We start from the raw sequence: 8332 nt of genomic DNA on the forward strand, positions 1-8332 counted from the left end.
AGGGGAGTTATCAGGAAGGCGAAAGTGCAGTTGGAATTGCAGCTAGAAAGGGATGTGAAGGATAACAAGAAAGGTTTCTACAGGCATGTTAGAGGATGATCAGAGAGGGTGCAGGGCCCTTACTGGATGAGGGAAGTAACCTAGTGACAGATGATGTGAGAACAGCTGAAGTACTCAATGCTTTCTTTGCCTCTGTATTCACAGACAAGGTCAGCTTCCAGACAAATGCACTAGGCAACGCAGTATGGGAAGGAGGTGGACAGCCCTTGGTGGGGAAAGAACAAGTTAGGAACTATTTAGAAATGCTAAACATGCACAAATCCATGGGCCCGGATTTAATGCATCAGAGGGTACTGAGGGAGTTGGCAAGTGTCATTGCGGAGCCTTTGGCCATTATCTTTGAAAAATTGTGGAGATCGGGAGAGATCCCAGAAGACTGGAAAAAGGCAAATGTAGTGCACATCTTTAAAAAAGGGAAGAAAGACAATCCAGGGAACTACATACCTGTCAGCCTTACCTCAGTCCCTGGAAAAATCATGGACGGGATCCTCAAGGTATCTATTTTGAAGCACTTGGAAGAGGGGAAAGTGATCAGGAATAGTCAGCATGGTTTCACAAAGAGAAAGTCGTGCCTGACCAATCTGATTAGCTTCTATGATGAAGTAACTGGTTCTGTAGATATGGGAAAGTCAGTGGATGTGATATACCTTGACTTTAGCAAAGCTTTTGATACGGTCTCCCACAATATTCTTGCCAGCAAGTTAAGGGAACATGGATTGGATAAATGGACTGTAAGATGGATAGAAAGCTGGCTAGACTATCGGGCCCAACGGGTAGTGATCAACAGCTTAATGTCAGGTTGGCAGTCAATTCCTAGAGGAGTGCCCCAAGGATTTGTTCTTCAACCAGTTTTGTTCAACATCTTTATTAATGACCTGGATGAGGGGATGGATTGCACCCTCAGCAAGTTTGCAGATGACAGTAAGCTAGGGAGAAAGGTAGATATGATGGAGGGCAGGGATAGGATCTAGAGTGACCTGGACAGATTAGAGGATTGGGCCAAAAGTAATCTGATGAGGTTCAACAAGGGTAGAGTCCTGCACTTGGGACGGAAGAATCCCAAGAATTGTTACAGGCTGGGGACCGACTGGCTAAGTAGCAGTTCTGCAGAAAAGGACCTGGGGATTACAGTGCATGAGAAGCTGGATATGAGTCAACAGTGTGCCCTTGTTGCCAAGAAGGCTAATGGCATATTGGGGTGCATTAGGAGAAGCGTTGCCAGCAGATCCAGAGAAGTGATTATTCCCCTTTATTCGGCTCTGGTGAGGCCACATCTAGAATATTGTGTCCAGTTCTGGGCCACCCACTATAGAAAGGATGTGGACGCATTGGACAAGGTCCAGTGGAGGGCAACCAAAATGATTAGGGGGCTGGAGCACATGACCTATGAAGAGAGACTGAAGGATTTCGGTTTGTTTAGTCTGCAGAAGCGAAGAGTGAAGGGGGATTTGATAGCAGCCTTCAACTTCCCGAACAGAGGTTCCAAAGAGGATGGAGAAAGGCTGTTCACAGTAGTGATAGATGGCAGAACAAGGAGCAATGGTCTCAAGTTACAGTGGAAGAGGTCTAGTTTGGATATTAGGAAAAACTATTTCACTAGGAGGGTGGTGAAGCACTGGAATGGGTTACCTAGGGAACAATCCCTCGAGGTTTTTAAGTCTCGGCTTGACAAAGCCCTGGCTGGGTTGATTTAGTTGGGATTGGTCCTGCCTTGGGCAGGGAGCTGGACTTGATCACCTCCTGAGCTCTCTTCCAGCTCTATGATTCTATGGATCCAAAACTTCAGCATGCAGAAGGCCACCTTTATGGAGCTATGTGCCTGGCTCCCCGCTGTGCTCCGACAACGGGACACCCCGATGCAACCCACCATCCCCCTGGAGAAGTGGGTCACCATTGCTGTATGGAAGCACTCCTCCCCAGACAGCTATCAGTCGGTGGGCAACGAGTTCGGCATAGGAAAGTCCACCATCAGGGCCCTACTCATGGAGGCAATGCACTCTCAGGCTGCAGTCCCTGCGGGGGGGGGGGAGGAGTCCATGAAAGAGGGACCCTAAGGAAAGGGGGGTGGGGAGGGGTGGGGGTGGGATGGTAATCAGGGAGAAGCCCTGTCCCCGGGGGGTTCACCCATCCCGCCTTCACACAGCCCTGCGGGGGGGGGGGGTCAGCTTCATAGGGGGTGGCTCCTGGGGTGTTTGCGGGGGAGGGAATGAGTGCAGGCACCTCCTAAGGGCTCAGGCACTCTCTCTCATTCTCTGTTTTCTGTGTTTTTTTGTCTCCATCTGCAGGTTGTGAGAGTCATCAACTCCATCCTGGAGTGCAGGGTCATCCGTCTGGGAAACCTGGACTCTATCATAGCAGGATTTGCCACCCTGGGGTTCCCCTCCTGCGGGGGACCCATTGATGGAAGCCACATTCCAATCCATGCACCACACATCGAGGCGCCCAATACATCAACCGAAAGCGCTATTTCTCCATGGTACTGCAGGCCCTGGTCAGGCACCGTGAACAGTTTACAGACATTTTTGTCAGGTGGTTGGGCAGGGCACACGATACCTGCATTTTCAGAAACTCTAGCCTGTACCACAAGCTGGAGGCTGGCAAATTCTTCCCCCAGCGTGACTTTCATGTTGGGGACATGCAGTTGCTCCTGTGCCTCCTGGGGTACGTGGCCTACCCCTAATGCTGTGGTTCATGAAGCCCTACATCAGGCACCTGGACCCCAGCAGGGACCAATTCAATGTACACCTCAGCTGGGCCTGAATGCAGGTCGAATGTGCCTTCAGCAGGAATGGCCTGAGGCAGGCTGTGGCAGCTGGTGCCCCAGACAGAACGTGCGATCATCACCCCCATCTGCATGGTCGTCAATGGGGTAACATCATCATTGGGCACCCTGGGCACCCCGTGACGTCATCATTGGGTGCCATTGAAAGTGGCGCCCTAGGTGATGGCTGAGTTGGCCTATAGCCATGGGCACCTGGAGGCACGTTTCAGGTGCATCCTGACCCGCCTCGACATAGGGGAGCACAACATCCCTGAGGTGGTCTCAGCCTATTGTGTTCTCCACAATATCGTGCAGAGGAAGGGGGAAGCCTTCCTACCTGGGTGAGGGGCAGAGACCGGCCAGGAAGTAAAGGCCTTCGAGTAGTCGCAGACAGCCACAATCTGTCAGGCCCATCAGGTGGGGGTGCACATCTGGGAGGCCCTGAGGGAGAGTTTCCTCTCAAGGACCCCCATAACTCTCCCCAGGTCCTCCCTAAAAGGGGTCTGTGCCTCGCCCCCCTATGCCTTTCCCATTACAACGCCTCTCTTCCCCCCTTCCCTATTCTCTCAATAAACACACCAGTTTTGGGTTGAAAAACAAAACCTTTGTATTCTTTTTCCAGAAAAGTAACTGGGGAAGGTGGAGAAGTGCTGAGAACCTGGATGGGGGAGGGAGGAGATGGGCTCAGGGTTGGGAGTGGTGCATGGTGTGGCTGGAAGTGCCGCCTTGGGTCTCGGAACCTCGGCGACCTCAGAGGTGGGTGGAGCCTGGGACAACAAGGGGGTGAGAAGGAGGGGAGGGCTGGAGCAAGGTCAGGTATGGCAGGAGGGGCAGAGGGAGGGGGCAGAGGCATAGCAGGGGGAGAGGACTGGGGTGCAGAAGCAGGGACAGGAGCCGTGTGTGCCATCATTTCTTGGATGGTGGCACAAATGTCACCCTGCCACACAAGCTGGTCCCATATGCGGGTCCACCACTAGGCATCATCCCAGACCTTTTAGGCCAAGGTTTGCTGCATGTCATGGAGGATGGCCACGTGCTCCCTCATGAGGTCCTCATGGACCCTCTTGCGCTTGTGGCTCCCCCGGGGTTGGGTGGCTGCCTCTGATGGTGTTGATCACCCCTCAGCGACGGCTGGTCTGGCTGTGGACAATAAAGAGGCAGAAGTGGTTAGTCATTCATGCAGACACTGTCCCTGAGGCTGTGCAACAGTCCTTGGTCCAGAGGATGGGAAGGTCCTGGGACCAAGGCCATGTGTGGCCTGCACAGTGGGCTCTGCCTCACAGGGGCCTCCGAGGTGCCCAGGGGACCATGCTTCCAGCTTCTCCGCCCCATCCTATGGACAAGCAGGCATGGGAAGTATCCGGCCACAAAGGGATCCCAAGGGCAGGAGAGAGGACTGGAGCAACCTGGCCTTCCATGGGGCCCACACATACACCTGTGCCTGGCAACGCTGACCACGAGAGTGGGTGGTGCCTCGCACGTACAGGCATGCCCGTGTGCCGTGTGCAGCACTCCTCGGTCCGTGTGGAATCGCGCAAGTGCCCTTGTGGCCAGTCTGCTTCCAGTGGAGGCTGATGATGGGAGGGCGTCCCTCACCCAAGGTCAGACGTGTGTGTGGCCTCCCCAGAGCCAGTGAGCAGGAGCCTGGTGATGGTCCTGGCTGCCTCCTGAGGCTGCGTGGTGCAGATTGGTGCAGCACGTGCTTCCACGTGCACAACATGCAGCATGATATCCAAGCCATGCAGGCCGAGCAACGATTACACCCCCCGCCCTCTGTGTGTGACAAACTGAGAGCATTCAGCTGAAGATCCTCCCTCCCCCCCCCATCAAAGGATGCCTGAGAGGTGTCTAGGCCCTGGGGTAGCAGCTCGAGGGTAAGAGTGAGTGTGTTGGCCATCTCCTCTTCCTCCTGCAGCTTGTCCTCCTCCTTCTCGTCAGGGTGCTCCGGGTGGGCGACGACAGGCATCTCTAGCTCACAAGTGGGGAAGGGACTTCACCATCCCCCAGGATTTAGTGGAGCTCCTGATAGCAGGGGCACCCGTAGAGTGAGAGCTGTGCTCCCTGGCCCTGACATAGCCCTGCCAGATCTCTTTCACCTTGCTCCAGATCTGTTCTAATGTGAGGTGGTGGGGAGGACCCCCTTGCAGCAAGAGCCTCAGCCATCCCACCACAGATGTCGGAATTTCGCCTCCGGGAGCAGAGATCCTACAGGATGTCCTCCTTACCCCACAGCTCCAGAAGGGACAGGATCTCCCCTCTGGACCAAGCCGGTGCACAACGTTTGGTGCCCTTGTCTGGGTCCTGGGAGCCCTGGTGGGTGCTCCTTGTGAGGGCTAGGAGGGACTCGGGGGGCTTGTGGCTGGGCCATAGCTCCAAATGTGGGTGGTAGTCAGAGCCACACGGTGAGGTGCAGCTCCCAGGGCCAGCTTCCTGCCACAAGGCTTGTCCCAGGTGCCTGCAGCTTTAAGATCTGGCAGGAGACAGTAACTATAGAGTCGTGATTAGTTTGAACGGAGTGGCCAGCAGGGCACCTGTGTTTTTTCCTGCAGGCAGGGGTGTCTGTGGATGTAGGCAACCTCAGCAGTTGCCTAGGGTGTCACATTTAACGTGGCTATGGAGGCGGGGGCGCCAATCGCACATTCCACCTAGGGCAACAGTTGCCAGCAGCTCTCCTCGAGCCACTCCAGCCTGGAGGCTTCTTCTTTTGAAAAAACTCTCTCTTCTGCATCCATATATGCCTTTTCCTGAAAAAAGCTTTTTCAGAAAAAGGCTTCTTCCTCGTAGAATGAGGTTTACTGCTGTCGGAAAAACCCCTCCGTTCTTTCAACTTTCCGTTGAAAGAATTCAATAGCAGTGTGGATGCAAGTATTGTTTTTCCGGAAAAACAGCCATTTTTCCAGTAAAACACTGCAGTGTAAACATGGGGTATGTCTACACTACAGCGCTAATTCGAACTAACTTAGTTCGAATTACTTAATTCAAACTAAGCTAATTCGAACTAACGCGTCTAGAACTAAAAACTAGTTCAAATTAGCGTTTTTCTAATTCGAACTAGCATGTCCACATTAAGTGGACCCTGAACAGGGCTTAAGGATGGCCGGAAGCAGTGCCGGCAGGGCATCAGAGGAGAACTTAGAGCGTGGAGATGCTGTCTCAGGCTAGCTGAGGGCTGTGCTTAAAGGGATCCGACTCCCACCCCGGACAGACAGTTCTCAGGGGTGCCCTGCTTGAAAACCAGTCCTGGCTTGGAGTGCCCGGAGTGTCCACACTGGGCACATCACACCACTCGGGCATCAGACCGGCTGCACTTGCCGCAGGCTGCCATCTGGGGAGAAGGGGAAATTGGGGGGCTGCAGGAGAGCTTCCACCCCCAGAAGCCCGCAGAGCCAGCCCAGTCCTCCCCATCGGGGGCTCGTACCCCATTCCTCCCTCACCTCCTTCCACTTACCCTTCCCTAGCCCCCCTTCCTGATGTGCAAAATAAAGAAAATGTGTGGTCAAAAATAGAATCTCTCTTTATTGAACAAAACTCGGGGAGACTGGGAAAAGGAGGTGGGAGAGGGGAAGAGAGAGGCTGGGAGAGGGGAGGGCAACTAAAATGATCAGGGGTTGGGAACAGGTCCCATATGAAGAGAGGCTAAAGAGACTGGGACTTTTCAGCTTAGAAAAGAGGAGACGGAGGGGGGACAGGATAGAGGTCTCTAAAAGCAGGAGTTGGCTGGAGAGGGTGCATACAGAAAAGTTCTTCATTAGTTCCCATAAAGAAGGACTAGAGGACACCAAAGGAAAGGAATGGGTAGCAGGCTTCAAACTAGTAACAGAGGGTATGTCTACACTACCCCGCTAGTTCGAACTAGCGGGGTAATGTATGCATACCGCACTTGCTAATGAAGCCCGGGATTTGAATTTCCCGGGCTTCATTAGCATAAGCGGGGAGCCGCCATTTTTAAATCCCCGCTGCTTCGAACCCCGTGTAGCGCGGCTACACGGGGCTCGAACTAGGTAGTTCGGACTAGGGTCCTATTCCGAACTACCGGTACTCCTCGTGAAATGAGGTGTACCGGTAGTTCGGAATAGGCACCCTAGTCCGAACTACCTAGTTCGAGCCCCGTGTAGCCGCGCTACACGGGGTTCGAAGCAGCGGGGATTTAAAAATGGCGGCTCCCCGCTTATGCTAATGAAGCCCGGGAAATTCAAATCCCGGGCTTCATTAGCAAGTGCGGTATGCATACATTACCCTCCTAGTTCGAACTAGGAGGGTAGTGTAGACATACCCAGAGGGTACGTCTAAACTACATGCCTATTTTAATCGCGGCTTCATTTCCCTCTGCCGATCTGGCTAATCTACATGCCTCCGTCGACGGAGGCATGTAGTTTAGACGTACCCAGAAAGTTGTTCTTCACAAAGCAAAGAGTCAACCTGTGGAACTCCTTGCTGCAGGAGGCTGTGAAGGCTAGAACTAGAAAAGAGTTTAAAGGGAAGTGAGATCAAGTCATGGAGGTTGGGTCCATGGAGTGGTAGTAGCCAGGGGGTAGGAGTGGTGTCCCTGCCCAAAGTTTGTGGAAGGCTGGAGAGGGATGGCACGAGACAAATGGCTTGGTCACTGTCTCCGGTCCATCCCCTCTAGGGTCCCTAGGGTTGGCCGCTGTCGACAGGCTACTGGGCTAGATGGACCTTTGGTCTGACCCAGGACGGCCATTGTAAGCTCAGGGCTCAGGGTCGGGGGTCTCAGTGGACCACCATGATTTTCATGCACTCCTGCTCCTGGGTGGCCAGGCTGGCAGCTCTCCTGCCCTAGATGGCCACCTTCCTGTGCCTAGTGTGGAGATTGTGGACGAGGTCCACGATGTCCGCACTAGCCCAGGCGCGTGCCCGCCTCTTGCGGTCCCGGGCAAGCTCCCGGGAGCCGCCAGCCTGGTCCCGGGAAGAGGGGGAGGTCTGGGGGGTATTGGGTGGCTGGCTCGATCCATGCCAGGTGCAGGGTCTGCTGGCTGGGTGCTGGCAGGCTTGCACCTGGCACGGGCACCGTAGCCAGCCCGTGCCCCTTTAAGGGGTCCGGGGCCGGGAGGGGGGCAATAGAGTTTCCCAGGTGTTGGCCAGAGTGGCCACCAGGGAAACCTGGGAAGCCTTAGCCTCCCACTAGTTCAAATTAAGGGTCTACACAGCCCTTAATTCGAACTAGCTAGTTCGAACTAGGCTTAATCCTCGTAAAATGAGGTTTACCTAGTTCGAACTAAGCTTTCTGCTAGTTCGAATTAAATTCGAACTAGCGGAGCGCTAGTGTAGCGCCTATTAAAGTTAGTTCGAACTAACTTTGTAGTGTAGACATACCTGGTGCCTAAGGTGCCACAGGACTACTTGTTATTTTTAATCCTTTATTTTTCTTTAAAACTTTCCACTAAAGCATGTACATAATTTAACAAAAGCGATTGCAGATTATACAACACAATTTAGTACACCAGACAGCGGAGGAATTCTATATCTAGCTCAATTTTTTCCAAGTCTTGAAAG

Source organism: Pelodiscus sinensis, chromosome 4 (assembly GCF_052426305.1).
Source record: "Pelodiscus sinensis isolate ZL-2025 chromosome 4, ASM5242630v1, whole genome shotgun sequence".
Classification (NCBI taxonomy): domain Eukaryota; kingdom Metazoa; phylum Chordata; order Testudines; family Trionychidae; genus Pelodiscus; species Pelodiscus sinensis.